The 27,869-nt window shown below is 41.7% G+C and overlaps 13 non-coding genes across 13 annotated transcripts; all 13 read left to right on the forward strand.

Moving 5' to 3' along the window:
• The first annotated feature begins 1,238 nt into the window (after positions 1–1,238).
• TRNAL-AAG (transfer RNA leucine (anticodon AAG)) lies at positions 1,239–1,320 on the forward strand. The gene has a single exon. It is a non-coding gene; the product is annotated as a tRNA-Leu (tRNA).
• Positions 1,321–4,821: 3,501 nt separating this feature from the next.
• TRNAL-AAG (transfer RNA leucine (anticodon AAG)) lies at positions 4,822–4,903 on the forward strand. Its single transcript has one exon. It is a non-coding gene; the product is annotated as a tRNA-Leu (tRNA).
• An 836-nt stretch (positions 4,904–5,739) lies between these two features.
• Positions 5,740–5,812, forward strand: TRNAW-CCA (transfer RNA tryptophan (anticodon CCA)). The gene has a single exon. It is a non-coding gene; the product is annotated as a tRNA-Trp (tRNA).
• A 2,579-nt stretch (positions 5,813–8,391) lies between these two features.
• On the forward strand, positions 8,392–8,473 carry TRNAL-AAG (transfer RNA leucine (anticodon AAG)). Its single transcript has one exon. It is a non-coding gene; the product is annotated as a tRNA-Leu (tRNA).
• A 3,501-nt stretch (positions 8,474–11,974) lies between these two features.
• Positions 11,975–12,056, forward strand: TRNAL-AAG (transfer RNA leucine (anticodon AAG)). Its single transcript has one exon. It is a non-coding gene; the product is annotated as a tRNA-Leu (tRNA).
• A 1,705-nt stretch (positions 12,057–13,761) lies between these two features.
• Positions 13,762–13,843, forward strand: TRNAL-AAG (transfer RNA leucine (anticodon AAG)). Its single transcript has one exon. It is a non-coding gene; the product is annotated as a tRNA-Leu (tRNA).
• A 2,624-nt stretch (positions 13,844–16,467) lies between these two features.
• Positions 16,468–16,539, forward strand: TRNAR-CCU (transfer RNA arginine (anticodon CCU)). Its single transcript has one exon. It is a non-coding gene; the product is annotated as a tRNA-Arg (tRNA).
• A 798-nt stretch (positions 16,540–17,337) lies between these two features.
• TRNAL-AAG (transfer RNA leucine (anticodon AAG)) lies at positions 17,338–17,419 on the forward strand. Its single transcript has one exon. It is a non-coding gene; the product is annotated as a tRNA-Leu (tRNA).
• Positions 17,420–18,251: 832 nt separating this feature from the next.
• On the forward strand, positions 18,252–18,323 carry TRNAW-CCA (transfer RNA tryptophan (anticodon CCA)). Its single transcript has one exon. It is a non-coding gene; the product is annotated as a tRNA-Trp (tRNA).
• Positions 18,324–20,911: 2,588 nt separating this feature from the next.
• TRNAL-AAG (transfer RNA leucine (anticodon AAG)) lies at positions 20,912–20,993 on the forward strand. The gene has a single exon. It is a non-coding gene; the product is annotated as a tRNA-Leu (tRNA).
• Positions 20,994–21,829: 836 nt separating this feature from the next.
• Positions 21,830–21,901, forward strand: TRNAW-CCA (transfer RNA tryptophan (anticodon CCA)). The gene has a single exon. It is a non-coding gene; the product is annotated as a tRNA-Trp (tRNA).
• Positions 21,902–24,490: 2,589 nt separating this feature from the next.
• Positions 24,491–24,572, forward strand: TRNAL-AAG (transfer RNA leucine (anticodon AAG)). Its single transcript has one exon. It is a non-coding gene; the product is annotated as a tRNA-Leu (tRNA).
• An 836-nt stretch (positions 24,573–25,408) lies between these two features.
• Positions 25,409–25,480, forward strand: TRNAW-CCA (transfer RNA tryptophan (anticodon CCA)). Its single transcript has one exon. It is a non-coding gene; the product is annotated as a tRNA-Trp (tRNA).
• Positions 25,481–27,869: the final 2,389 nt, after the last annotated feature.

Consider the following 27,869-nt stretch of genomic DNA (forward strand, 5'->3'; position numbering starts at 1 on the left):
AAGAGAATTTAACATCTTTCTTCTCACTTGAAAGAGGCCACAAATTGTCCTAAATATAAAGCTAGCAAAGAGTAAGTCACGTGGAGAATTCCACACCATGCACGATTCACCCCAGCATTTGCATGTTCCATTGTAATGTAATTAAACCGGTATGGCTTCACATTGCCGCAAACACAGAAACTGGCTAGCTGGTGCCTTTCTGTTTGGCTTTGCCTTCAATTACAGTGGTATTGTGCTGAAAAGAAAAGTACTTATTTTCTTTCCTCTTTAGGCTGAATATTTAATATGTCAGAATCTATCTAATTTTATGTCGGTTGGGGGAAATAACCTACCTTTGTTGGCTACTCTGTTGACGACCACTCCCACCTGCACAGTGAGACCTCGTGGTGCAACGGTAGCGCGTCTGGCTCCAGATCAGAAGGTTGCATGTTCAAATCACGTCGGGGTCATGCTGCTTTAGCTTTGGAGAAGAATAAGCACAGATCTCTTGTCATACCAGAGTTGGATAAAAAGCACAAGGCACACGCCGCATGCTTAGCATATATTATCTATATATCCCGTACTTGGATTATTTCATTATGTTGATGGCCAAAACTGGAAAAGTCCTGCTGATCTACAGTAGGTAAAATTGACATGCTGCAGGATTCCTGACTGTTTCAAATGAATTTTGTGGTTTTTAACCTGGGGGTCGGGACCCAAAAATAGAGTCCTCTTGTTAATTTAGCGTGTCATTTTAAGGGTTCCTCCTTTTTTTTTTGCTTTACTTCCAGTCAAAACAGGTTCAAGAATTGATTTCCTAGAGGCAGCATTTGAATGCTGAATACTGGGCACAGCACTTTCCCTATGCTGGTGGTGAATTGTTATCTTCTGTTTGCACCTGTAGGTGGTCATTTGACACGCTAGCAGCTTTCACCTGAATGTAACACGAGGAACTTGCGCTTCAAACTCTTTTGATATATATAGATATATATTTATATATATTAGGATAATATTTGTTCTGTGTGAGAATAAATAGAGGGGGATGTGTAATATTTTAGAATTGATCTAGTTTTCTTGTATTTTTGCCGTCCTGTAGAGGTGAAGGCGCTCTAAATGAGCTATGCCGCCAGCCGTGCCACATGAGTGTGGAAAGATATTGTCGGGACTTGCAACCTTTTGACAAGAAAGAAAATGAAATGATCAGAACGCTGCCAAATGGCGTGTGTGTTGTGAGTACACAGCCGCCGGAAACATGCGCAGGTAGCGTGGCCGAGCGGTCTAAGGCGCTGGATTAAGGCTCCAGTCTCTTCGGGGGCGTGGGTTCGAATCCCACCGCTGCCATCAAGCTCCTTTTTTCTTCCATAAACGCATCACGCCGTTTGAATACCGCTTCCTTATTTGCCACAAGGTGCAACTTACGTAGGCTTGGAAATGCACTTGTTTCATACTCCTTTGATCTTTAAACATGGAACAGTATCACAGAAAGTTACAAAAGTAATTCAGGATGAAAAGAAGACTCAGGTTCAAGCATTCACCCACCTTTCTTCCCCTTGTTGTTCCAAATGAAGGAGAAAGGAAAAAAAATGAAAGACATTAAGTCATTTTCAATTGTGCCCCAAATTGGGAAGCAGGATTCCTTTAGAACTCCATATGTGCATTCCGATTTCTCCTTGGATCAACAAGCTGTGTCACAATACCCACTTTAGATACTATAGTGGCATAGTTTCCAGCTTTGCCACAAGAACATCGAGGCCATCCTCAAATACATCTACTGAATGCCATAAAACACCTTCTTTAGGAAGAGAATTTAACATCTTTCTTCTCACTTGAAAGAGGCCACAAATTGTCCTAAATATAAAGCTAGCAAAGAGTAAGTCACGTGGAGAATTCCACACCATGCACGATTCACCCCAGCATTTGCATGTTCCATTGTAATGTAATTAAACCGGTATGGCTTCACATTGCCGCAAACACAGAAACTGGCTAGCTGGTGCCTTTCTGTTTGGCTTTGCCTTCAATTACAGTGGTATTGTGCTGAAAAGAAAAGTACTTATTTTCTTTCCTCTTTAGGCTGAATATTTAATATGTCAGAATCTATCTAATTTTATGTCGGTTGGGCGAAATAACCTACCTTTGTTGGCTACTCTGTTGACGACCACTCCCACCTGCACAGTGAGACCTCGTGGCGCAATGGTAGCGCGTCTGACTCTAGATCAGAAGGTTGCGTGTTCAAATCACGACAGGGTCATGCTGCTTTTGCTTTGGAGAAGAATAAGCACAGATCTCTTGTCATACCAGAGTTGGATAAAAAGCGCAAGGCACACGCCCCATTCTTAGCATGCTTAGCATATATTATCTATATATCCCGTACTTGGATTATTTCATTATGTTGATGGCCAAAACTGGAAAAGTCCTGCTGATCTACAGTAGGTAAAATTGACATGCTGCAGGATTCCTGACTGTTTCAAATGAATTCTGTGGTTTTTAACCTGGGGGTCGGGACCCAAAAATAGAGTCCTCTTGTTAATTTAGCGTGTCATTTTAAGGGTTCCTCCTTTTTTTTTTTGCTTTACTCCCAGTCAAAACAGGTTCATGAATTGATTTCCTAGAGGCAGCATTTGAATGCTGAATACTGGGCACAGCACTTTCCCTATGCTGGTCGTGAATTGTTATCTTGTGTTTGCACCTGTAGGTGGTCATTTGACACGCTAGCAGCTTTCACCTGAATGTAACACGAGGAACTTGCGCTTCAAACTCTTTTGATATATATATATATATATTTATATATATTAGGATAATATTTGTTCTGTGTGAGAATAAATAGAGGGGGATGTGTAATATTTTAGAATTGATCTAGTTTTCTTGTATTTTTGCCGTCCTGTAGAGGTAAGGGGGCTCTAAATGAGCTATGCCGCCAGCAGTGCCACATGAGTGTGGAAAGATATTGTCGGGACTTGCAACCTTTTGACAAGAAAGAAAATGAAATGATCAGAACGCTGCCAAATGGCGTGCGTGTTGTGAGTACACAGCCGCCAGAAACATGCGCAGGTAGCATGGCCGAGCGGTCTAAGGCGCTGGATTAAGGCTCCAGTCTCTTCGGGTGCGTGGGTTCGAATCCCACCGCTGCCATCAAGCTCCTTTTTTCTTCCATAAACGCATCACGCCGTTTGAATACCGCTTCCTTATTTGCCACAAGGTGCAACTTACGTAGGCTTGGAAATGTACTTGTTTCATACTCCTTTGATCTTTAAACATGGAACAGTATCACAGAAAGTTACAAAAGTAATTCAGGATGAAAAGAAGACTCAGGTTCAACCATTCACCCACCCTTCTTCCCCTTGTTGTTCCAAATGAAGGAGAAAGGAAAAAAAATGAAAGACCTGAAGTCATTTTCAATTGTGCCCCAAATTGGGAAGCAGGATTCCTTTAGAACTCCATATTTGCATTTCTGATTTCTCCTTGGATCAACAAGCTGTGTCACAATACCCACTTTAGATACTATAGTGGCATAGTTTCCAGCTTTGCCACAAGAACATCGAGGCCATCCTCAAATACATCTACTGAATGCCATAAAACACCTTCTTTAGGAAGAGAATTTAACATCTTTCTTCTCACTTGAAAGAGGCCACAAATTGTCCTAAATATAAAGCTAGCAAAGAGTAAGTCACGTGGAGAATTCCACACCATGCACGATTCACCCCAGCATTTGCATGTTCCATTGTAATGTAATTAAACCGGTATGGCTTCACATTGCCGCAAACACAGAAACTGGCTAGCTGGTGCCTTTCTGTTTGGCTTTGCCTTCAATTACAGTGGTATTGTGCTGAAAAGAAAAGTACTTATTTTCTTTCCTCTTTAGGCTGAATATTTAATATGTCAGAATCTATCTAATTTTATGTCGGTTGGGGGAAATAACCTACCTTTGTTGGCTACTCTGTTGACGACCACTCCCACCTGCACAGTGAGACCTCGTGGCGCAACGGTAGCGCGTCTGACTCCAGATCAGAAGGTTTGTGTTGAAATCACGTCGGGGTTCATGCTGCTTTTGCTTTGGAGAAGAATAAGCACAGATCTCTTGTCATACCAGAGTTGGATAAAAAGCGCAAGGCACACGCCCCATTCTTAGCATGCTTAGCATATATTATCTATATATCCCGTACTTGGATTATTTCATTATGTTGATGGCCAAAACTGGAAAAGTCCTGCTGATCTACAGTAGGTAAAATTGACATGCTGCAGGATTCCTGACTGTTTCAAATGAATTCTGTGGTTTTTAACCTGGGGGTCGGGACCCAAAAATAGAGTCCTCTTGTTAATTTAGCGTGTCATTTTAAGGGTTCCTCCTTTTTTTTTTTGCTTTACTCCCAGTCAAAACAGGTTCATGAATTGATTTCCTAGAGGCAGCATTTGAATGCTGAATACTGGGCACAGCACTTTCCCTATGCTGGTGGTGAATTGTTATCTTGTGTTTGCACCTGTTGGTGGTCATTTGACACGCTAGCAGCTTTCACCTGAATGTAACACGAGGAACTTGCGCTTCAAACTCTTTTGATATATATATATATATATATATATTTATATATATTAGGATAATATTTGTTCTGTGTGAGAATAAATAGAGGGGGATGTGTAATATTTTAGAATTGATCTAGTTTTCTTGTATTTTTGCCGTCCTGTAGAGGTGAAGGTGCTCTAAATGAGCTATGCCGCCAGCAGTGCCACATGAGTGTGGAAAGATATTGTCGGGACTTGCAACCTTTTGACAAGAAAGAAAATGAAATGATCAGAACGCTGCCAAATGGCGTGCGTGTTGTGAGTACACAGCCGCCAGAAACATGTGCAGGTAGCGTGGCCGAGCGGTCTAAGGCGCTGGATTAAGGCTCCAGTCTCTTCGGGGGCGTGGGTTCGAATCCCACCGCTGCCATCAAGCTCCTTTTTTCTTCCATAAACGCATCACGCCGTTTGAATACCGCTTCCTTATTTGCCACAAGGTGCAACTTACGTAGGCTTGGAAATGTACTTGTTTCATACTCCTTTGATCTTTAAACATGGAACAGTATCACAGAAAGTTACAAAAGTAATTCAGGATGAAAAGAAGACTCAGGTTCAACCATTCACCCACCCTTCTTCCCCTTGTTGTTCCAAATGAAGGAGAAAGGGAAAAAAATGAAAGACCTGAAGTCATTTTCAATTGTGCCCCAAATTGGGAAGCAGGATTCCTTTAGAACTCCATATTTGCATTTCCGATTTCTCCTTGGATCAACAAGCTGTGTCACAATACCCACTTTAGATACTATAGTGGCATAGTTTCCAGCTTTGCCACAAGAACATCGAGGCCATCCTCAAATACATCTACTGAATGCCATAAAACACCTTCTTTAGGAAGAGAATTTAACATCTTTCTTCTCACTTGAAAGAGGCCACAAATTGTCCTAAATATAAAGCTAGCAAAGAGTAAGTCACGTGGAGAATTCCACACCATGCACGATTCACCCCAGCATTTGCATGTTCCATTGTAATGTAATTAAACCGGTATGGCTTCACATTGCCGCAAACACAGAAACTGGCTAGCTGGTGCCTTTCTGTTTGGCTTTGCCTTCAATTACAGTGGTATTGTGCTGAAAAGAAAAGTACTTATTTTCTTTCCTCTTTAGGCTGAATATTTAATATGTCAGAATCTATCTAATTTTATGTCGGTTGGGGGAAATAACCTACCTTTGTTGGCTACTCTGTTGACGACCACTCCCACTTGCACAGTGAGACCTCGTGGCGCAACGGTAGCGCGTCTGACTCCAGATCAGAAGGTTGCGTGTTCAAATCACGTCGGGGGTCATGCTGCTTTTGCTTTGGAGAAGAATAAGCACAGATCTCTTGTCATACCAGAGTTGGATAAAAAGCGCAAGGCACACGCCCCATTCTTAGCATGCTTAGCATATATTATCTATATATCCCGTACTTGGATTATTTCATTATGTTGATGGCCAAAACTGGAAAAGTCCTGCTGATCTACAGTAGGTAAAATTGACATGCTGTAGGATTCCTGACTGTTTCAAATGAATTCTGTGGTTTTTAACCTGGGGGTCGGGACCCAAAAATAGAGTCCTCTTGTTAATTTAGCGTGTCATTTTAAGGGTTCCTCCTTTTTTTTTTGCTTTACTCCCAGTCAAAACAGGTTCATGAATTGATTTCCTAGAGGCAGCATTTGAATGCTGAATACTGGGCACAGCACTTTCCCTATGCTGGTGGTGAATTGTTATCTTGTGTTTGCACCTGTTGGTGGTCATTTGACACGCTAGCAGCTTTCACCTGAATGTAACACGAGGAACTTGCGCTTCAAACTCTTTTGATATATATATATATATATATTTATATATATTAGGATAATATTTGTTCTGTGTGAGAATAAATAGAGGGGGATGTGTAATATTTTAGAATTGATCTAGTTTTCTTGTATTTTTGCCGTCCTGTAGAGGTGAAGGCGCTCTAAATGAGCTATGCCGCCAGCAGTGCCACATGAGTGTGGAAAGATATTGTCGGGACTTGCAACCTTTTGACAAGAAAGAAAATGAAATGATCAGAACGCTGCCAAATGGCGTGCGTGTTGTGAGTACACAGCCGCCGGAAACATGCGCAGGTAGCGTGGCCGAGCGGTCTAAGGCGCTGGATTAAGGCTCCTGTCTCTTCGGGGGCGTGGGTTTGAATCCCACCGCTGCCATCAAGCTCCTTTTTTCTTCCATAAACGCATTACGCCGTTTGAATACCGCTTCCTTATTTGCCACAAGGTGCAACTTACGTAGGCTTGGAAATGCACTTGTTTCATACTCCTTTGATATTTAAACATGGAACAGTATCACAGAAAGTTACAAAAGTAATTCAGGATGAAAAGAAGACTCAGGTTCAACCATTCACCCACCATTCTTCCCCTTGTTGTTTCAAATGAAGGAGAAAGGAAAAAAAATGAAAGACCTGAAGTCATTTTCAATTGTGCCCCAAATTGGGAAGCAGGATTCCTTTAGAACTCCATATTTGCATTTCCGATTTCTCCTTGGATCAACAAGCTGTGTCACAATACCCACTTTAGATACTATAGTGGCATAGTTTCCAGCTTTGCCACAAGAACATCGAGGCCATCCTCAAATACATCTACTGAATGCCATAAAACACCTTCTTTAGGAAGAGAATTTAACATCTTTCTTCTCACTTGAAAGAGGCCACAAATTGTCCTAAATATAAAGCTAGCAAAGAGTAAGTCACGTGGAGAATTCCACACCATGCACGATTCACCCCAGCATTTGCATGTTCCATTGTAATGTAATTAAACCGGTATGGCTTCACATTGCCGCAAACACAGAAACTGGCTAGCTGGTGCCTTTCTGTTTGGCTTTGCCTTCAATTACAGTGGTATTGTGCTGAAAAGAAAAGTACTTATTTTCTTTCCTCTTTAGGCTGAATATTTAATATGTCAGAATCTATCTAATTTTATGTCGGTTGGGGGAAATAACCTACCTTTGTTGGCTACTCTGTTGACGACCACTCCCACCTGCACAGTGAGACCTCGTGGTGCAACGGTAGCGCGTCTGGCTCCAGATCAGAAGGTTGCATGTTCAAATCACGTCGGGGTCATGCTGCTTTAGCTTTGGAGAAGAATAAGCACAGATCTCTTGTCATACCAGAGTTGGATAAAAAGCACAAGGCACACGCCGCATGCTTAGCATATATTATCTATATATCCCGTACTTGGATTATTTCATTATGTTGATGGCCAAAACTGGAAAAGTCCTGCTGATCTACAGTAGGTAAAATTGACATGCTGCAGGATTCCTGACTGTTTCAAATGAATTTTGTGGTTTTTAACCTGGGGGTCGGGACCCAAAAATAGAGTCCTCTTGTTAATTTAGCGTGTCATTTTAAGGGTTCCTCCTTTTTTTTTTGCTTTACTTCCAGTCAAAACAGGTTCAAGAATTGATTTCCTAGAGGCAGCATTTGAATGCTGAATACTGGGCACAGCACTTTCCCTATGCTGGTGGTGAATTGTTATCTTCTGTTTGCACCTGTAGGTGGTCATTTGACACGCTAGCAGCTTTCACCTGAATGTAACACGAGGAACTTGCGCTTCAAACTCTTTTGATATATATAGATATATATTTATATATATTAGGATAATATTTGTTCTGTGTGAGAATAAATAGAGGGGGATGTGTAATATTTTAGAATTGATCTAGTTTTCTTGTATTTTTGCCGTCCTGTAGAGGTGAAGGCGCTCTAAATGAGCTATGCCGCCAGCCGTGCCACATGAGTGTGGAAAGATATTGTCGGGACTTGCAACCTTTTGACAAGAAAGAAAATGAAATGATCAGAACGCTGCCAAATGGCGTGTGTGTTGTGAGTACACAGCCGCCGGAAACATGCGCAGGTAGCGTGGCCGAGCGGTCTAAGGCGCTGGATTAAGGCTCCAGTCTCTTCGGGGGCGTGGGTTCGAATCCCACCGCTGCCATCAAGCTCCTTTTTTCTTCCATAAACGCATCACGCCGTTTGAATACCGCTTCCTTATTTGCCACAAGGTGCAACTTACGTAGGCTTGGAAATGCACTTGTTTCATACTCCTTTGATCTTTAAACATGGAACAGTATCACAGAAAGTTACAAAAGTAATTCAGGATGAAAAGAAGACTCAGGTTCAAGCATTCACCCACCTTTCTTCCCCTTGTTGTTCCAAATGAAGGAGAAAGGAAAAAAAATGAAAGACATTAAGTCATTTTCAATTGTGCCCCAAATTGGGAAGCAGGATTCCTTTAGAACTCCATATGTGCATTCCGATTTCTCCTTGGATCAACAAGCTGTGTCACAATACCCACTTTAGATACTATAGTGGCATAGTTTCCAGCTTTGCCACAAGAACATCGAGGCCATCCTCAAATACATCTACTGAATGCCATAAAACACCTTCTTTAGGAAGAGAATTTAACATCTTTCTTCTCACTTGAAAGAGGCCACAAATTGTCCTAAATATAAAGCTAGCAAAGAGTAAGTCACGTGGAGAATTCCACACCATGCACGATTCACCCCAGCATTTGCATGTTCCATTGTAATGTAATTAAACCGGTATGGCTTCACATTGCCGCAAACACAGAAACTGGCTAGCTGGTGCCTTTCTGTTTGGCTTTGCCTTCAATTACAGTGGTATTGTGCTGAAAAGAAAAGTACTTATTTTCTTTCCTCTTTAGGCTGAATATTTAATATGTCAGAATCTATCTAATTTTATGTCGGTTGGGCGAAATAACCTACCTTTGTTGGCTACTCTGTTGACGACCACTCCCACCTGCACAGTGAGACCTCGTGGCGCAATGGTAGCGCGTCTGACTCTAGATCAGAAGGTTGCGTGTTCAAATCACGACAGGGTCATGCTGCTTTTGCTTTGGAGAAGAATAAGCACAGATCTCTTGTCATACCAGAGTTGGATAAAAAGCGCAAGGCACACGCCCCATTCTTAGCATGCTTAGCATATATTATCTATATATCCCGTACTTGGATTATTTCATTATGTTGATGGCCAAAACTGGAAAAGTCCTGCTGATCTACAGTAGGTAAAATTGACATGCTGCAGGATTCCTGACTGTTTCAAATGAATTCTGTGGTTTTTAACCTGGGGGTCGGGACCCAAAAATAGAGTCCTCTTGTTAATTTAGCGTGTCATTTTAAGGGTTCCTCCTTTTTTTTTTTGCTTTACTCCCAGTCAAAACAGGTTCATGAATTGATTTCCTAGAGGCAGCATTTGAATGCTGAATACTGGGCACAGCACTTTCCCTATGCTGGTCGTGAATTGTTATCTTGTGTTTGCACCTGTAGGTGGTCATTTGACACGCTAGCAGCTTTCACCTGAATGTAACACGAGGAACTTGCGCTTCAAACTCTTTTGATATATATATATATATATTTATATATATTAGGATAATATTTGTTCTGTGTGAGAATAAATAGAGGGGGATGTGTAATATTTTAGAATTGATCTAGTTTTCTTGTATTTTTGCCGTCCTGTAGAGGTAAGGGGGCTCTAAATGAGCTATGCCGCCAGCAGTGCCACATGAGTGTGGAAAGATATTGTCGGGACTTGCAACCTTTTGACAAGAAAGAAAATGAAATGATCAGAACGCTGCCAAATGGCGTGCGTGTTGTGAGTACACAGCCGCCAGAAACATGCGCAGGTAGCATGGCCGAGCGGTCTAAGGCGCTGGATTAAGGCTCCAGTCTCTTCGGGTGCGTGGGTTCGAATCCCACCGCTGCCATCAAGCTCCTTTTTTCTTCCATAAACGCATCACGCCGTTTGAATACCGCTTCCTTATTTGCCACAAGGTGCAACTTACGTAGGCTTGGAAATGTACTTGTTTCATACTCCTTTGATCTTTAAACATGGAACAGTATCACAGAAAGTTACAAAAGTAATTCAGGATGAAAAGAAGACTCAGGTTCAACCATTCACCCACCCTTCTTCCCCTTGTTGTTCCAAATGAAGGAGAAAGGAAAAAAAATGAAAGACCTGAAGTCATTTTCAATTGTGCCCCAAATTGGGAAGCAGGATTCCTTTAGAACTCCATATTTGCATTTCTGATTTCTCCTTGGATCAACAAGCTGTGTCACAATACCCACTTTAGATACTATAGTGGCATAGTTTCCAGCTTTGCCACAAGAACATCGAGGCCATCCTCAAATACATCTACTGAATGCCATAAAACACCTTCTTTAGGAAGAGAATTTAACATCTTTCTTCTCACTTGAAAGAGGCCACAAATTGTCCTAAATATAAAGCTAGCAAAGAGTAAGTCACGTGGAGAATTCCACACCATGCACGATTCACCCCAGCATTTGCATGTTCCATTGTAATGTAATTAAACCGGTATGGCTTCACATTGCCGCAAACACAGAAACTGGCTAGCTGGTGCCTTTCTGTTTGGCTTTGCCTTCAATTACAGTGGTATTGTGCTGAAAAGAAAAGTACTTATTTTCTTTCCTCTTTAGGCTGAATATTTAATATGTCAGAATCTATCTAATTTTATGTCGGTTGGGGGAAATAACCTACCTTTGTTGGCTACTCTGTTGACGACCACTCCCACCTGCACAGTGAGACCTCGTGGCGCAACGGTAGCGCGTCTGACTCCAGATCAGAAGGTTTGTGTTGAAATCACGTCGGGGTTCATGCTGCTTTTGCTTTGGAGAAGAATAAGCACAGATCTCTTGTCATACCAGAGTTGGATAAAAAGCGCAAGGCACACGCCCCATTCTTAGCATGCTTAGCATATATTATCTATATATCCCGTACTTGGATTATTTCATTATGTTGATGGCCAAAACTGGAAAAGTCCTGCTGATCTACAGTAGGTAAAATTGACATGCTGCAGGATTCCTGACTGTTTCAAATGAATTCTGTGGTTTTTAACCTGGGGGTCGGGACCCAAAAATAGAGTCCTCTTGTTAATTTAGCGTGTCATTTTAAGGGTTCCTCCTTTTTTTTTTTGCTTTACTCCCAGTCAAAACAGGTTCATGAATTGATTTCCTAGAGGCAGCATTTGAATGCTGAATACTGGGCACAGCACTTTCCCTATGCTGGTGGTGAATTGTTATCTTGTGTTTGCACCTGTTGGTGGTCATTTGACACGCTAGCAGCTTTCACCTGAATGTAACACGAGGAACTTGCGCTTCAAACTCTTTTGATATATATATATATATATATATATTTATATATATTAGGATAATATTTGTTCTGTGTGAGAATAAATAGAGGGGGATGTGTAATATTTTAGAATTGATCTAGTTTTCTTGTATTTTTGCCGTCCTGTAGAGGTGAAGGTGCTCTAAATGAGCTATGCCGCCAGCAGTGCCACATGAGTGTGGAAAGATATTGTCGGGACTTGCAACCTTTTGACAAGAAAGAAAATGAAATGATCAGAACGCTGCCAAATGGCGTGCGTGTTGTGAGTACACAGCCGCCAGAAACATGTGCAGGTAGCGTGGCCGAGCGGTCTAAGGCGCTGGATTAAGGCTCCAGTCTCTTCGGGGGCGTGGGTTCGAATCCCACCGCTGCCATCAAGCTCCTTTTTTCTTCCATAAACGCATCACGCCGTTTGAATACCGCTTCCTTATTTGCCACAAGGTGCAACTTACGTAGGCTTGGAAATGTACTTGTTTCATACTCCTTTGATCTTTAAACATGGAACAGTATCACAGAAAGTTACAAAAGTAATTCAGGATGAAAAGAAGACTCAGGTTCAACCATTCACCCACCCTTCTTCCCCTTGTTGTTCCAAATGAAGGAGAAAGGGAAAAAAATGAAAGACCTGAAGTCATTTTCAATTGTGCCCCAAATTGGGAAGCAGGATTCCTTTAGAACTCCATATTTGCATTTCCGATTTCTCCTTGGATCAACAAGCTGTGTCACAATACCCACTTTAGATACAATAGTGGCATAGTTTCCTGCTTTGCCACAAGAACATCGAGGCCATCCTCAAATACATCTACTGAATGCCATAAAACACCTTCTTTAGGAAGAGAATTTAACATCTTTCTTCTCACTTGAAAGAGGCCACAAATTGTCCTAAATATAAAGCTAGCAAAGAGTAAGTCACGTGGAGAATTCCACACCATGCACGATTCACCCCAGCATTTGCATGTTCCATTGTAATGTAATTAAACCGGTATGGCTTCACATTGCCGCAAACACAGAAACTGGCTAGCTGGTGCCTTTCTGTTTGGCTTTGCCTTCAATTACAGTGGTATTGTGCTGAAAAGAAAAGTACTTATTTTCTTTCCTCTTTAGGCTGAATATTTAATATGTCAGAATCTATCTAATTTTATGTCGGTTGGGGGAAATAACCTACCTTTGTTGGCTACTCTGTTGACGACCACTCCCACCTGCACAGTGAGACCTCATGGCGCAACGGTAGCGCGTCTGACTCCAGATCAGAAGGTTGCGTGTTCAAATCACATCGGGGTCATGCTGCTTTTGCTTTGGAGAAGAATAAGCACAGATCTCTTGTCATACCAGAGTTGGATAAAAAGCGCAAGGCACACGCCCCATTCTTAGCATGCTTAGCATATATTATCTATATATCCCGTACTTGGATTATTTCATTATGTTGATGGCCAAAACTGGAAAAGTCCTGCTGATCTACAGTAGGTAAAATTGACATGTTGCAGGATTCCTGACTGTTTCAAATGAATTCTGTGGTTTTTAACCTGGGGGTCGGGACCCAAAAATAGAGTCCTCTTGTTAATTTAGCGTGTCATTTTAAGGGTTCCTCCTTTTTTTTTTTGCTTTACTCCCAGTCAAAACAGGTTCATGAATTGATTTCCTAGAGGCAGCATTTGAATGCTGAATACTGGGCACAGCACTTTCCCTATGCTGGTGGTGAATTGTTATCTTGTGTTTGCACCTGTTGGTGGTCATTTGACACGCTAGCAGCTTTCACCTGAATGTAACACGAGGAACTTGCGCTTCAAACTCTTTTGATATATATATATATATTTATATATATTAGGATAATATTTGTTCTGTGTGAGAATAAATAGAGGGGGATGTGTAATATTTTAGAATTGATCTAGTTTTCTTGTATTTTTGCCGTCCTGTAGAGGTGAAGGCGCTCTAAATGAGCTATGCCGCCAGCAGTGCCACATGAGTGTGGAAAGATATTGTCGGGACTTGCAACCTTTTGACAAGAAAGAAAATGAAATGATCAGAACACTGCCAAATGGCGTGCGTGTTGTGAGTACACAGCCGCCAGAAACATGTGCAGGTAGCGTGGCCGAGCGGTCTAAGGCGCTGGATTAAGGCTCCAGTCTCTTCGGGGGCGTGGGTTCGAATCCCACCGCTGCCATCAAGCTCCTTTTTTCTTCCATAAACGCATCACGCCGTTTGAATACCGCTTCCTTATTTGCCACAAGGTGCAACTTACGTAGGCTTGGAAATGCACTTGTTTCATACTCCTTTGATCTTTAAACATGGAACAGTATCACAGAAAGTTACAAAAGTAATTCAGGATGAAAAGAAGACTCAGGTTCAACCATTCACCCACCCTTCTTCCCCTTGTTGTTCCAAATGAAGGAGAAAGGGAAAAAAATGAAAGACCTGAAGTCATTTTCAATTGTGCCCCAAATTGGGAAGCAGGATTCCTTTAGAACTCCATATTTGCATTTCCGATTTCTCCTTGGATCAACAAGCTGTGTCACAATACCCACTTTAGATACTATAGTGGCATAGTTTCCAGCTTTGCCACAAGAACATCGAGGCCATCCTCAAATACATCTACTGAATGCCATAAAACACCTTCTTTAGGAAGAGAATTTAACATCTTTCTTCTCACTTGAAAGAGGCCACAAATTGTCCTAAATATAAAGCTAGCAAAGAGTAAGTCACGTGGAGAATTCCACACCATGCACGATTCACCCCAGCATTTGCATGTTCCATTGTAATGTAATTAAACCGGTATGGCTTCACATTGCCGCAAACACAGAAACTGGCTAGCTGGTGCCTTTCTGTTTGGCTTTGCCTTCAATTACAGTGGTATTGTGCTGAAAAGAAAAGTACTTATTTTCTTTCCTCTTTAGGCTGAATATTTAATATGTCAGAATCTATCTAATTTTATGTCGGTTGGGGGAAATAACCTACCTTTGTTGGCTACTCTGTTGACGACCACTCCCACCTGCACAGTGAGACCTTGTGGCGCGACGGTAGCGCGTCTGACTCCAGATCAGAAGGTTGCGTGTTCAAATCACGTCGGGGGTCATGCTGCTTTTGCTTTGGAGAAGAATAAGCACAGATCTCTTGTCATACCAGAGTTGGATAAAAAGCGCAAGGCACACGCCCCATTCTTAGCATGCTTAGCATATATTATCTATATATCCCGTACTTGGATTATTTCATTATGTTGATGGCCAAAACTGGAAAAGTCCTGCTGATCTACAGTAGGTAAAATTGACATGCTGCAGGATTCATGACTGTTTCAAATGAATTCTGTGGTTTTTAACCTGGGGGTCGGGACCCAAAAATAGAGTCCTCTTGTTAATTTAGCGTGTCATTTTAAGGGTTCCTCCTTTTTTTTTTGCTTTACTCCCAGTCAAAACAGGTTCATGAATTGATTTCCTAGAGGCAGCATTTGAATGCTGAATACTGGGCACAGCACTTTCCCTATGCTGGTGGTGAATTGTTATCTTGTGTTTGCACCTGTTGGTGGTCATTTGACACGCTAGCAGCTTTCACCTGAATGTAACACGAGGAACTTGCGCTTCAAACTCTTTTGATATATATATATATATATTTATATATATTAGGATAATATTTGTTCTGTGTGAGAATAAATAGAGGGGGATGTGTAATATTTTAGAATTGATCTAGTTTTCTTGTATTTTTGCCGTCCTGTAGAGGTGAAGGCGCTCTAAATGAGCTATGCCGCCAGCAGTGCCACATGAGTGTGGAAAGATATTGTCGGGACTTGCAACCTTTTGACAAGAAAGAAAATGAAATGATCAGAACGCTGCCAAATGGCGTGCGTGTTGTGAGTACACAGCCGCCGGAAACATGCGCAGGTAGCGTGGCCGAGTGGTCTAAGGAGCTGGATTAAGGCTCCTGTCTCTTCGGGGGTGTGGGTTTGAATCCCACCGCTGCCATCAAGCTCCTTTTTTCTTCCATAAACGCATCACGCCGTTTGAATACCGCTTCCTTATTTGCCACAAGGTGCAACTTACGTAGGCTTGGAAATGCACTTGTTTCATACTCCTTTGATATTTAAACATGGAACAGTATCACAGAAAGTTACAAAAGTAATTCAGGATGAAAAGAAGACTCAGGTTCAACCATTCACCCACCCTTCTTCCCCTTGTTGTTTCAAATGAAGGAGAAAGGAAAAAAAATGAAAGACCTGAAGTCATTTTCAATTGTGCCCCAAATTGGGAAGCAGGATTCCTTTAGAACTCCATATTTGCATTTCCGATTTCTCCTTGGATCAACAAGCTGTGTCACAATACCCACTTTAGATACTATAGTGGCATAGTTTCCAGCTTTGCCACAAGAACATCGAGGCCATCCTCAAATACATCTACTGAATGCCATAAAACACCTTCTTTAGGAAGAGAATTTAACATCTTTCTTCTCACTTGAAAGAGGCCACAAATTGTCCTAAATATAAAGCTAGCAAAGAGTAAGTCACGTGGAGAATTCCACACCATGCACGATTCACCCCAGCATTTGCATGTTCCATTGTAATGTAATTAAACCGGTATGGCTTCACATTGCCGCAAACACAGAAACTGGCTAGCTGGTGCCTTTCTGTTTGGCTTTGCCTTCAATTACAGTGGTATTGTGCTGAAAAGAAAAGTACTTATTTTCTTTCCTCTTTAGGCTGAATATTTAATATGTCAGAATCTATCTAATTTTATGTCGGTTGGGGGAAATAACCTACCTTTGTTGGCTACTCTGTTGACGACCACTCCCACCTGACAGTGAGACCTCGTGGTGCAACGGTAGCGCGTCTGACTCCTGATCAGAAGGTTGCGTGTTCAAATCACGTCGGGGTCATGCTGCTTTAGCTTTGGAGAAGAATAAGCACAGATCTCTTGTCATACCAGAGTTGGATAAAAAGCGCAAGGCACACGCCCCATTCTTAGCATGCTTAGCATATATTATCTATATATCCCGTACTTGGATTATTTCATTATGTTGATGGCCAAAACTGGAAAAGTCCTGCTGATCTACAGTAGGTAAAATTGACATGCTGCAGGATTCCTGACTGTTTCAAATGAATTTTGTGGTTTTTAACCTGGGGGTCGGGACCCAAAAATAGAGTCCTCTTGTTAATTTAGCGTGTCATTTTAAGGGTTCCTCCTTTTTTTTTTGCTTTACTCCCAGTCAAAACAGGTTCAAGAATTGATTTCCTAGAGGCAGCATTTGAATGCTGAATACTGGGCACAGCACTTTCCCTATGCTGGTGGTGAATTGTTATCTTCTGTTTGCACCTGTAGGTGGTCATTTGACACGCTAGCAGCTTTCACCTGAATGTAACACGAGGAACTTGCGCTTCAAACTCTTTTGATATATATATATATATATTTATATATATTAGGATAATATTTGTTCTGTGTGAGAATAAATAGAGGGGGATGTGTAATATTTTAGAATTGATCTAGTTTTCTTGTATTTTTGCCGTCCTGTAGAGGTGAAGGCGCTCTAAATGAGCTATGCCGCCAGCCGTGCCACATGAGTGTGGAAAGATATTGTCGGGACTTGCAACCTTTTGACAAGAAAGAAAATGAAATGATCAGAACGCTGCCAAATGGCGTGTGTGTTGTGAGTACACAGCCGCCGGAAACATGCGCAGGTAGCGTGGCCGAGCGGTCTAAGGCGCTGGATTAAGGCTCCAGTCTCTTCGGGGGCGTGGGTTCGAATCCCACCGCTGCCATCAAGCTCCTTTTTTCTTCCATAAACGCATCACGCCGTTTGAATACCGCTTCCTTATTTGCCACAAGGTGCAACTTACGTAGGCTTGGAAATGCACTTGTTTCATACTCCTTTGATCTTTAAACATGGAACAGTATCACAGAAAGTTACAAAAGTAATTCAGGATGAAAAGAAGACTCAGGTTCAACCATTCACCCACCTTTCTTCCCCTTGTTGTTCCAAATGAAGGAGAAAGGAAAAAAAATGAAAGACATTAAGTCATTTTCAATTGTGCCCCAAATTGGGAAGCAGGATTCCTTTAGAACTCCATATGTGCATTCCGATTTCTCCTTGGATCAACAAGCTGTGTCACAATACCCACTTTAGATACTATAGTGGCATAGTTTCCAGCTTTGCCACAAGAACATCGAGGCCATCCTCAAATACATCTACTGAATGCCATAAAACACCTTCTTTAGGAAGAGAATTTAACATCTTTCTTCTCACTTGAAAGAGGCCACAAATTGTCCTAAATATAAAGCTAGCAAAGAGTAAGTCACGTGGAGAATTCCACACCATGCACGATTCACCCCAGCATTTGCATGTTCCATTGTAATGTAATTAAACCGGTATGGCTTCACATTGCCGCAAACACAGAAACTGGCTAGCTGGTGCCTTTCTGTTTGGCTTTGCCTTCAATTACAGTGGTATTGTGCTGAAAAGAAAAGTACTTATTTTCTTTCCGCTTTAGGCTGAATATTTAATATGTCAGAATCTATCTAATTTTATGTCGGTTGGGCGAAATAACCTACTGTTGGCTACTCTGTTGACGACCACTCCCACCTGCACAGTGAGACCTCGTGGCGCAATGGTAGCGCGTCTGACTCCAGATCAGAAGGTTGCGTGTTCAAATCACGACGGGGTCATGCTGCTTTTGCTTTGGAGAAGAATAAGCACAGATCTCTTGTCATACCAGAGTTGGATAAAAAGCGCAAGGCACACGCCCCATTCTTAGCATGCTTAGCATATATTATCTATATATCCCGTACTTGGATTATTTCATTATGTTGATGGCCAAAACTGGAAAAGTCCTGCTGATCTACAGCAGGTAAAATTGACATGCTGCAGGATTCCTGACTGTTTCAAATGAATTCTGTGGTTTTTAACCTGGGGGTCGGGACCCAAAAATAGAGTCCTCTTGTTAATTTAGCGTGTCATTTTAAGGGTTCCTCCTTTTTTTTTTTGCTTTACTCCCAGTCAAAACAGGTTCATGAATTGATTTCCTAGAGGCAGCATTTGAATGCTGAATACTGGGCACAGCACTTTCCCTATGCTGGTGGTGAATTGTTATCTTGTGTTTGCACCTGTAGGTGGTCATTTGACACGCTAGCAGCTTTCACCTGAATGTAACACGAGGAACTTGCGCTTCAAACTCTTTTGATATATATATATATATATATTTATATATATTAGGATAATATTTGTTCTGTGTGAGAATAAATAGAGGGGGATGTGTAATATTTTAGAATTGATCTAGTTTTCTTGTATTTTTGCCGTCCTGTAGAGGTGAAGGTGCTCTAAATGAGCTATGCCGCCAGCAGTGCCACATGAGTGTGGAAAGATATTGTCGGGACTTGCAACCTTTTGACAAGAAAGAAAATGAAATGATCAGAACGCTGCCAAATGGCGTGCGTGTTGTGAGTACACAGCCGCCAGAAACATGCGCAGGTAGCGTGGCCGAGCGGTCTAAGGCGCTGGATTAAGGCTCCAGTCTCTTCGGGTGCGTGGGTTCGAATCCCACCGCTGCCATCAAGCTCCTTTTTTCTTCCATAAACGCATCACGCCGTTTGAATACCGCTTCCTTATTTGCCACAAGGTGCAACTTACGTAGGCTTGGAAATGTACTTGTTTCATACTCCTTTGATCTTTAAACATGGAACAGTATCACAGAAAGTTACAAAAGTAATTCAGGATGAAAAGAAGACTCAGGTTCAACCATTCACCCACCCTTCTTCCCCTTGTTGTTCCAAATGAAGGAGAAAGGAAAAAAAATGAAAGACCTGAAGTCATTTTCAATTGTGCCCCAAATTGGGAAGCAGGATTCCTTTAGAACTCCATATTTGCATTTCTGATTTCTCCTTGGATCAACAAGCTGTGTCACAATACCCACTTTAGATACTATAGTGGCATAGTTTCCAGCTTTGCCACAAGAACATCGAGGCCATCCTCAAATACATCTACTGAATGCCATAAAACACCTTCTTTAGGAAGAGAATTTAACATCTTTCTTCTCACTTGAAAGAGGCCACAAATTGTCCTAAATATAAAGCTAGCAAAGAGTAAGTCACGTGGAGAATTCCACACCATGCACGATTCACCCCAGCATTTGCATGTTCCATTGTAATGTAATTAAACCGGTATGGCTTCACATTGCCGCAAACACAGAAACTGGCTAGCTGGTGCCTTTCTGTTTGGCTTTGCCTTCAATTACAGTGGTATTGTGCTGAAAAGAAAAGTACTTATTTTCTTTCCTCTTTAGGCTGAATATTTAATATGTCAGAATCTATCTAATTTTATGTCGGTTGGGGGAAATAACCTACCTTTGTTGGCTACTCTGTTGACGACCACTCCCACCTGCACAGTGAGACCTCGTGGCGCAACGGTAGCGCGTCTGACTCCAGATCAGAAGGTTTGTGTTCAAATCACGTCGGGGTTCATGCTGCTTTTGCTTTGGAGAAGAATAAGCACAGATCTCTTGTCATACCAGAGTTGGATAAAAAGCGCAAGGCACACGCCCCATTCTTAGCATGCTTAGCATATATTATCTATATATCCCGTACTTGGATTATTTCATTATGTTGATGGCCAAAACTGGAAAAGTCCTGCTGATCTACAGTAGGTAAAATTGACATGCTGCAGGATTCCTGACTGTTTCAAATGAATTCTGTGGTTTTTAACCTGGGGGTCGGGACCCAAAAATAGAGTCCTCTTGTTAATTTAGCGTGTCATTTTAAGGGTTCCTCCTTTTTTTTTTTGCTTTACTCCCAGTCAAAACAGGTTCATGAATTGATTTCCTAGAGGCAGCATTTGAATGCTGAATACTGGGCACAGCACTTTCCCTATGCTGGTGGTGAATTGTTATCTTGTGTTTGCACCTGTTGGTGGTCATTTGACACGCTAGCAGCTTTCACCTGAATGTAACACGAGGAACTTGCGCTTCAAACTCTTTTGATATATATATATATATTTATATATATTAGGATAATATTTGTTCTGTGTGAGAATAAATAGAGGGGGATGTGTAATATTTTAGAATTGATCTAGTTTTCTTGTATTTTTGCCGTCCTGTAGAGGTGAAGGCGCTCTAAATGAGCTATGCCGCCAGCAGTGCCACATGAGTGTGGAAAGATATTGTCGGGACTTGCAACCTTTTGACAAGAAAGAAAATGAAATGATCAGAACGCTGCCAAATGGCGTGCGTGTTGTGAGTACACAGCCGCCAGAAACATGCGCAGGTAGCGTGGCCGAGCGGTCTAAGGCGCTGGATTAAGGCTCCAGTCTCTTCGGGGGCGTGGGTTCGAATCCCACCGCTGCCATCAAGCTCCTTTTTTCTTCCATAAACGCATCACGCCGTTTGAATACCGCTTCCTTATTTGCCACAAGGTGCAACTTACGTAGGCTTGGAAATGCACTTGTTTCATACTCCTTTGATCTTTAAACATGGAACAGTATCACAGAAAGTTACAAAAGTAATTCAGGATGAAAAGAAGACTCAGGTTCAACCATTCACCCACCCTTCTTCCCCTTGTTGTTCCAAATGAAGGAGAAAGGAAAAAAAATGAAAGACCTGAAGTCATTTTCAATTGTGCCCCAAATTGGGAAGCAGGATTCCTTTAGAACTCCATATTTGCATTTCTGATTTCTCCTTGGATCAACAAGCTGTGTCACAATACCCACTTTAGATACTATAGTGGCATAGTTTCCAGCTTTGCCACAAGAACATCGAGGCCATCCTCAAATACATTTACTGAATGCCATAAAACACCTTCTTTAGGAAGAGAATTTAACATCTTTCTTCTCACTTGAAAGAGGCCACAAATTGTCCTAAATATAAAGCTAGCAAAGAGTAAGTCACGTGGAGAATTCCACACCATGCACGATTCACCCCAGCATTTGCATGTTCCATTGTAATGTAATTAAACCGGTATGGCTTCACATTGCCGCAAACACAGAAACTGGCTAGCTGGTGCCTTTCTGTTTGGCTTTGCCTTCAATTACAGTGGTATTGTGCTGAAAAGAAAAGTACTTATTTTCTTTCCTCTTTAGGCTGAATATTTAATATGTCAGAATCTATCTAATTTTATGTCGGTTGGGCGAAATAACCTACCTTTGTTTGCTACTCTGTTGACGACCACTCTCACCTGCACAGTGAGACCTCGTGGCGCAACGGTAGCGCGTCTGACTCCAGATCAGAAGGTTGCGTGTTCAAATCACGACGGGGTCATGCTGCTTTTGCTTTGGAGAAGAATAAGCACAGATCTCTTGTCATACCAGAGTTGGATAAAAAGCGCAAGGCACACGCCCCATTCTTAGCATGCTTAGCATATATTATCTATATATCCCGTACTTGGATTATTTCATTATGTTGATGGCCAAAACTGGAAAAGTCCTGCTGATCTACAGTAGGTAAAATTGACATGCTGCAGGATTCCTGACTGTTTCAAATGAATTCTGTGGTTTTTAACCTGGGGGTCGGGACTCAAAAATAGAGTCCTCTTGTTAATTTAGCGTGTCATTTTAAGGGTTCCTCCTTTTTTTTTTGCTTTACTCCCAGTCAAAACAGGTTCATGAATTGATTTCCTAGAGGCAGCATTTGAATGCTGAATACTGGGCACAGCACTTTCCCTATGCTGGTGGTGAATTGTTATCTTGTGTTTGCACCTGTAGGTGGTCATTTGACACGCTAGCAGCTTTCACCTGAATGTAACACGAGGAACTTGCGCTTCAAACTCTTTTGATATATATATATATATATATATTTATATATATTAGGATAATATTTGTTCTGTGTGAGAATAAATAGAGGGGGATGTGTAATATTTTAGAATTGATCTAGTTTTCTTGTATTTTTGCCGTCCTGTAGAGGTGAAGGTGCTCTAAATGAGCTATGCCGCCAGCAGTGCCACATGAGTGTGGAAAGATATTGTCGGGACTTGCAACCTTTTGACAAGAAAGAAAATGAAATGATCAGAACGCTGCCAAATGGCGTGCGTGTTGTGAGTACACAGCCGCCAGAAACATGTGCAGGTAGCGTGGCCGAGCGGTCTAAGGCGCTGGATTAAGGCTCCAGTCTCTTCGGGGGCGTGGGTTCGAATCCCTCTGCTGCCATCAAGCTCCTTTTTTCTTCCATAAACGCATCACGCCGTTTGAATACCGCTTCCTTATTTGCCACAAGGTGCAACTTACGTAGGCTTGGAAATGTACTTGTTTCATACTCCTTTGATCTTTAAACATGGAACAGTATCACAGAAAGTTACAAAAGTAATTCAGGATGAAAAGAAGACTCAGGTTCAACCATTCACCCACCCTTCTTCCCCTTGTTGTTCCAAATGAAGGAGAAAGGAAAAAAAATGAAAGACCTGAAGTCATTTTCAATTGTGCCCCAAATTGGGAAGCAGGATTCCTTTAGAACTCCATATTTGCATTTCTGATTTCTCCTTGGATCAACAAGCTGTGTCACAATACCCACTTTAGATACTATAGTGGCATAGTTTCCAGCTTTGCCACAAGAACATCGAGGCCATCCTCAAATACATCTACTGAATGCCATAAAACACCTTCTTTAGGAAGAGAATTTAACATCTTTCTTCTCACTTGAAAGAGGCCACAAATTGTCCTAAATATAAAGCTAGCAAAGAGTAAGTCACGTGGAGAATTCCACACCATGCACGATTCACCCCAGCATTTGCATGTTCCATTGTAATGTAATTAAACCGGTATGGCTTCACATTGCCGCAAATACAGAAACTGGCTAGCTGGTGCCTTTCTGTTTGGCTTTGCCTTCAATTACAGTGGTATTGTGCTGAAAAGAAAAGTACTTATTTTCTTTCCTCTTTAGGCTGAATATTTAATATGTCAGAATCTATCTAATTTTATGTCGGTTGGGGGAAATAACCTACCTTTGTTGGCTACTCTGTTGACGACCACTCCCACCTGCACAGTGAGACCTCGTGGCGCAACGGTAGCGCGTCTGACTCCAGATCAGAAGGTTTGTGTTGAAATCACGTCGGGGTTCATGCTGCTTTTGCTTTGGAGAAGAATAAGCACAGATCTCTTGTCATACCAGAGTTGGATAAAAAGCGCAAGGCACACGCCCCATTCTTAGCATGCTTAGCATATATTATCTATATATCCCGTACTTGGATTATTTCATTATGTTGATGGCCAAAACTGGAAAAGTCCTGCTGATCTACAGTAGGTAAAATTGACATGCTGCAGGATTCCTGACTGTTTCAAATGAATTCTGTGGTTTTTAACCTGGGGGTCGGGACCCAAAAATAGAGTCCTCTTGTTAATTTAGCGTGTCATTTTAAGGGTTCCTCCTTTTTTTTTTTGCTTTACTCCCAGTCAAAACAGGTTCATGAATTGATTTCCTAGAGGCAGCATTTGAATGCTGAATACTGGGCACAGCACTTTCCCTATGCTGGTGGTGAATTGTTATCTTGTGTTTGCACCTGTTGGTGGTCATTTGACACGCTAGCAGCTTTCACCTGAATGTAACACGAGGAACTTGCGCTTCAAACTCTTTTGATATATATATATATATTTATATATATTAGGATAATATTTGTTCTGTGTGAGAATAAATAGAGGGGGATGTGTAATATTTTAGAATTGATCTAGTTTTCTTGTATTTTTGCCGTCCTGTAGAGGTGAAGGCGCTCTAAATGAGCTATGCCGCCAGCAGTGCCACATGAGTGTGGAAAGATATTGTCGGGACTTGCAACCTTTTGACAAGAAAGAAAATGAAATGATCAGAACGCTGCCAAATGGCGTGCGTGTTGTGAGTACACAGCCGCCAGAAACATGCGCAGGTAGCGTGGCCGAGCGGTCTAAGGCGCTGGATTAAGGCTCCAGTCTCTTCGGGGGCGTGGGTTCGAATCCCACCGCTGCCATCAAGCTCCTTTTTTCTTCCATAAACGCATCACGCCGTTTGAATACCGCTTCCTTATTTGCCACAAGGTGCAACTTACGTAGGCTTGGAAATGCACTTGTTTCATACTCCTTTGATCTTTAAACATGGAACAGTATCACAGAAAGTTACAAAAGTAATTCAGGATGAAAAGAAGACTCAGGTTCAACCATTCACCCACCCTTCTTCCCCTTGTTGTTCCAAATGAAGGAGAAAGGGAAAAAAATGAAAGACCTGAAGTCATTTTCAATTGTGCCCCAAATTGGGAAGCAGGATTCCTTTAGAACTCCATATTTGCATTTCCGATTTCTCCTTGGATCAACAAGCTGTGTCACAATACCCACTTTAGATACTATAGTGGCATAGTTTCCAGCTTTGCCACAAGAACATCGAGGCCATCCTCAAATACATCTACTGAATGCCATAAAACACCTTCTTTAGGAAGAGAATTTAACATCTTTCTTCTCACTTGAAAGAGGCCACAAATTGTCCTAAATATAAAGCTAGCAAAGAGTAAGTCACGTGGAGAATTCCACACCATGCACGATTCACCCCAGCATTTGCATGTTCCATTGTAATGTAATTAAACCGGTATGGCTTCACATTGCCGCAAACACAGAAACTGGCTAGCTGGTGCCTTTCTGTTTGGCTTTGCCTTCAATTACAGTGGTATTGTGCTGAAAAGAAAAGTACTTATTTTCTTTCCTCTTTAGGCTGAATATTTAATATGTCAGAATCTATCTAATTTTATGTCGGTTGGGGGAAATAACCTACCTTTGTTGGCTACTCTGTTGACGACCACTCACTCCTGCACAGTGAGACCTCGTGGCGCAACGGTAGCGCGTCTGACTCCAGATCAGAAGGTTGCGTGTTCAAATCACGTCGGGGTCATGCTGCTTTTGCTTTGGAGAAGAATAAGCACAGATCTCTTGTCATACCAGAGTTGGATAAAAAGCGCAAGGCACACGCCCCATTCTTAGCATGCTTAGCATATATTATCTATATATCCCGTACTTGGATTATTTCATTATGTTGATGGCCAAAACTGGAAAAGTCCTGCTGATCTACAGTAGGTAAAATTGACATGCTGCAGGATTCCTGACTGTTTCAAATGAATTCTGTGGTTTTTAACCTGGGGGTCGGGACCCAAAAATAGAGTCCTCTTGTTAATTTAGCGTGTCATTTTAAGGGTTCCTCCTTTTTTTTTTGCTTTACTCCCAGTCAAAACAGGTTCATGAATTGATTTCCTAGAGGCAGCATTTGAATGCTGAATACTGGGCACAGCACTTTCCCTATGCTGGTGGTGAATTGTTATCTTGTGTTTGCACCTGTAGGTGGTCATTTGACACGCTAGCAGCTTTCACCTGAATGTAACACGAGGAACTTGCGCTTCAAACTCTTTTGATATATATATATATATATATATTTATATATATTAGGATAATATTTGTTCTGTGTGAGAATAAATAGAGGGGGATGTGTAATATTTTAGAATTGATCTAGTTTTCTTGTATTTTTGCCGTCCTGTAGAGGTGAAGGCGCTCTAAATGAGCTATGCCGCCAGCAGTGCCACATGAGTGTGGAAAGATATTGTCGGGACTTGCAACCTTTTGACAAGAAAGAAAATGAAATGATCAGAACGCTGCCAAATGGCGTGCGTGTTGTGAGTACACAGCCGCCGGAAACATGCGCAGGTAGCGTGGCCGAGCGGTCTAAGGCGCTGGATTAAGGCTCCAGTCTCTTCGGGGGCGTGGGTTCGAATCCCACCGCTGCAATCAAGCTCCTTTTTTCTTCCATAAACGCATCACGCCGTTTGAATACCGCTTCCTTATTTGCCACAAGGTGCAACTTACGTAGGCTTGGAAATGCACTTGTTTCAGACTCCTTTGATATTTAAACATGGAACAGTATCACAGAAAGTTACAAAAGTAATTCAGGATGAAAAGAAGACTCAGGTTCAACCATTCACCCACCCTTCTTCCCCTTGTTGTTCCAAATGAAGGAGAAAGGGAAAAAAATGAAAGACCTGAAGTCATTTTCAATTGTGCCCCAAATTGGGAAGCAGGATTCCTTTAGAACTCCATATTTGCATTTCCGATTTCTCCTTGGATCAACAAGCTGTGTCACAATACCCACTTTAGATACTATAGTGGCATAGTTTCCAGCTTTGCCACAAGAACATCGAGGCCATCCTCAAATACATCTACTGAATGCCATAAAACACCTTCTTTAGGAAGAGAATTTAACATCTTTCTTCTCACTTGAAAGAGGCCACAAATTGTCCTAAATATAAAGCTAGCAAAGAGTAAGTCACGTGGAGAATTCCACACCATGCACGATTCACCCCAGCATTTGCATGTTCCATTGTAATGTAATTAAACCGGTATGGCTTCACATTGCCGCAAACACAGAAACTGGCTAGCTGGTGCCTTTCTGTTTGGCTTTGCCTTCAATTACAGTGGTATTGTGCTGAAAAGAAAAGTACTTATTTTCTTTCCTCTTTAGGCTGAATATTTAATATGTCAGAATCTATCTAATTTTATGTCGGTTGGGGGAAATAACCTACCTTTGTTGGCTACTCTGTTGACGACCACTCCCACCTGCACAGTGAGACCTTGTGGCGCAACGGTAGCGCGTCTGACTCCAGATCAGAAGGTTGCGTGTTCAAATAACGTCGGGGTCATGCTGCTTTTGCTTTGGAGAAGAATAAGCACAGATCTCTTGTCATACCAGAGTTGGATAAAAAGCGCAAGGCACACGCCCCATTCTTAGCATGCTTAGCATATATTATCTATATATCCCGTACTTGGATTATTTCATTATGTTGATGGCCAAAACTGGAAAAGTCCTGCTGATCTACAGTAGGTAAAATTGACATGCTGTAGGATTCCTGACTGTTTCAAATGAATTCTGTGGTTTTTAACCTGGGGGTCGGGACCCAAAAATAGAGTCCTCTTGTTAATTTAGCGTGTCATTTTAAGGGTTCCTCCTTTTTTTTTTGCTTTACTCCCAGTCAAAACAGGTTCATGAATTGATTTCCTAGAGGCAGCATTTGAATGCTGAATACTGGGCACAGCACTTTCCCTATGCTGGTGGTGAATTGTTATCTTGTGTTTGCACCTGTTGGTGGTCATTTGACACGCTAGCAGCTTTCACCTGAATGTAACACGAGGAACTTGCGCTTCAAACTCTTTTGATATATATATATATATATATATATTTATATATATTAGGATAATATTTGTTCTGTGTGAGAATAAATAGAGGGGGATGTGTAATA

The sequence above is a fragment of the Pelobates fuscus genome, chromosome 3 (genome assembly GCF_036172605.1).
Source record: "Pelobates fuscus isolate aPelFus1 chromosome 3, aPelFus1.pri, whole genome shotgun sequence".
Taxonomy (NCBI): domain Eukaryota; kingdom Metazoa; phylum Chordata; class Amphibia; order Anura; family Pelobatidae; genus Pelobates; species Pelobates fuscus.